The sequence below is a fragment of the Pseudophryne corroboree genome, chromosome 7 (genome assembly GCF_028390025.1).
Source record: "Pseudophryne corroboree isolate aPseCor3 chromosome 7, aPseCor3.hap2, whole genome shotgun sequence".
NCBI classification, from domain to species: domain Eukaryota; kingdom Metazoa; phylum Chordata; class Amphibia; order Anura; family Myobatrachidae; genus Pseudophryne; species Pseudophryne corroboree.
In genome coordinates this window covers 515,883,965-515,886,353 of record NC_086450.1, presented here as the reverse complement: position 1 = coordinate 515,886,353, position 2,389 = coordinate 515,883,965, and the positions used below count along the sequence as shown (strand labels likewise).

The window sequence follows — 2,389 nt, the reverse complement described above, 5'->3', positions numbered from 1 at the left end:
TCCTTACCAGGCCCGACTGTAGCAATGGAGATAACCCAGGATTGTGCCAGCTGGTGTTCCAGGAAAAGCTGGGTTGCTGAAGATAAAACAGCTGCTGTGGATACTGGCTGGAACCAGACTGTTGTTAGCACGGAGTGGATACTGGCTGGAACCAGTTAAATAATAAATGAACTTGGGAGCGATGAAATATGAACTGAAATGTAGAACTTGAGAGCGGAGAAATAATAATACCGGTGGAGAGTGGTAAAGTGTAGAAAGGACACCGGCCCTTTAAGGGAAGCTGTACTCTGCTGGAAGCTGAGCTGGGAGCAGGTAATGTTGTAGCTGGAAACAGATGAATCCACAATGGATTGGAGAGTCAGGCTACACCGCAGGTGGAATGCTGGTGCGGGTCTCTATGGTGGAAGTCTTGAGACAGGAGCTGGAACCTGGAAGACAATCACAGGAGAGAGACAAACAGGAACTAGGTTTGACAACCAAAGCACTGACGCCTTCCTTGCTCAGGCACAGTGTATTTATACCTGCAGCAAGGAAGGGATTGGCTAGGCAATTATGCAGATTAACAATACTGACAACAGATTGGAGGAAATGATCAGCTGACAGAATCCAAGATGGCTGCGCCCATGCAGACACTTGGAGGGAAGTTTGGTTTGTAATCCATGTGGTAATGAAAACAGTAATGGCGGCGCCGGCCACTGGAGACAGGAGACGCCAGGCTGACAAGTGCACATCCAACCACGCGGACACAGCGGAGGCCGCGGCTGACGTAATCGCCACTCTGACACTCTGCATGCAGAAGCTCAGGGACGGCGGCGGAGGCCGCGGGAGACGCCATGCCAGATGTAATAAGGCGTTACTGTGACAGCGTCTCAGAGAGACAGGAGAGGATGCAGGAATGTGAACATTAGGATAACAGATGGGATCCGGTCCTGGAGCGCTGAGCCAGCCTTAGGAGGCATCTGATGGGTAAGAAATGGCGTCCAGATACCCGGATCGTGACAGATACTACACTTGATCTTAGCCAAAAGGCCGAGAAGCGACACCCTGAGGAGAGGAGCCTGGTGGATCATTGCCCACTGAGTGCTCCCATACACCTCATACTGCACCAGCACCCTGAGGAGGGCAGCCTGGTGGATCATTGCCCTCTGAGTGTTCCCATACACCTCATACTGCGCCAACACCCTGAGGAGAGCAGCCTGGTGGATCATTGCCCACTGAGTGCTCCAATACACCTCATACTGCACCAACACCCTGAGGAGAGGAGCCTGGTGGATCATTGCCCTCTGAGTGCTCCAATACACCTCATACTGCACCATCATAGCCTGAGGAGAGGAGCCTGGTGGATCATTGCCCACTGAGTGCTCCAATACACCTCATACAGCACCAACACCCTGAGGAGAGGAGCCTGGTGGATCATTGCCCACTGAGTGCTCCCATATACCTCATACTGCGCCAACACCCTGAGTAGAGGAGCCTGGTGGATCATTGCCCACTGAGTGCTCCCATATACCTCATACTGCGCCAACACCCTGAGGAGAGGAGCCTGGTGGATCATTGCCCTCTGAGTGCTCCCATACACCTCATACTGCACCAACTCCCTGAGGAGAGCAGCCTGGTGGATCATTGCCCACTGAGTCCTCCAATACACCTCATACTGCACCAACACCCTGAGAAGAGGAGCCTGGTGGATCATTGCCCACTGAGTGCTCCCATACATCTCATACTGCACCAACACTCTGAGGAGAGGAGCCTGGTGGATCATTGCCCTCTGAGTGCTCCCATACACCTCATACTGCGCCAACACCCTCAGGAGAGGAGCCTGGTGGATCATTGCCTACTGAGTGCTCCCATATACCTCATACTGCGCCAACACCCTGAGGAGAGGAGCCTGGTGGATCATTGCCCACTGAGTGCTCCCATATACCTCATACTGCGCCAACACCCTGAGGAGAGGAGCCTGGTGGATCATTGCCCTCTAAGTGCTCCAATACCCCACATACTGCGCCAACACCCTGAGGAGAGGAGCCTGGTGGATCATTGCCTACTGAGTGCTCCCATATACCTCATACTGCACCAACACCCTGAGGAGAGGAGCCTAGTGGATCATTGCCCACTGAGTGCTCCCATATACCTCATACTGCACCAACACCCTGAGGAGAGGAGCCGGGCAAATCATTGCCCTCTGAGTGCTCCCATACACCTCATACTGTACCAACATAGCCTGAGAGCAGCCGGGCGAATCATTGCCCTCTGAGACAGGAGACGCCAGGCTGACAAGTGCACATCCAACCACGCGGACACAGCGGAGGCCGCGGCTGACGTAATCGCCACTCTGACACTCTGCATGCAGAAGCTCAGGGACGGCGGCGGAGACTGGTGGATCATTGCC

The 2,389-nt window shown here is 54.0% G+C and overlaps 1 pseudogene; it reads right to left on the bottom strand.

The window, feature by feature from the left end:
* Positions 1 to 961: 961 nt before the first annotated feature.
* LOC134946708 (U2 spliceosomal RNA) lies at positions 962 to 1,041 on the bottom strand (annotated as a pseudogene).
* Positions 1,042 to 2,389: the final 1,348 nt, after the last annotated feature.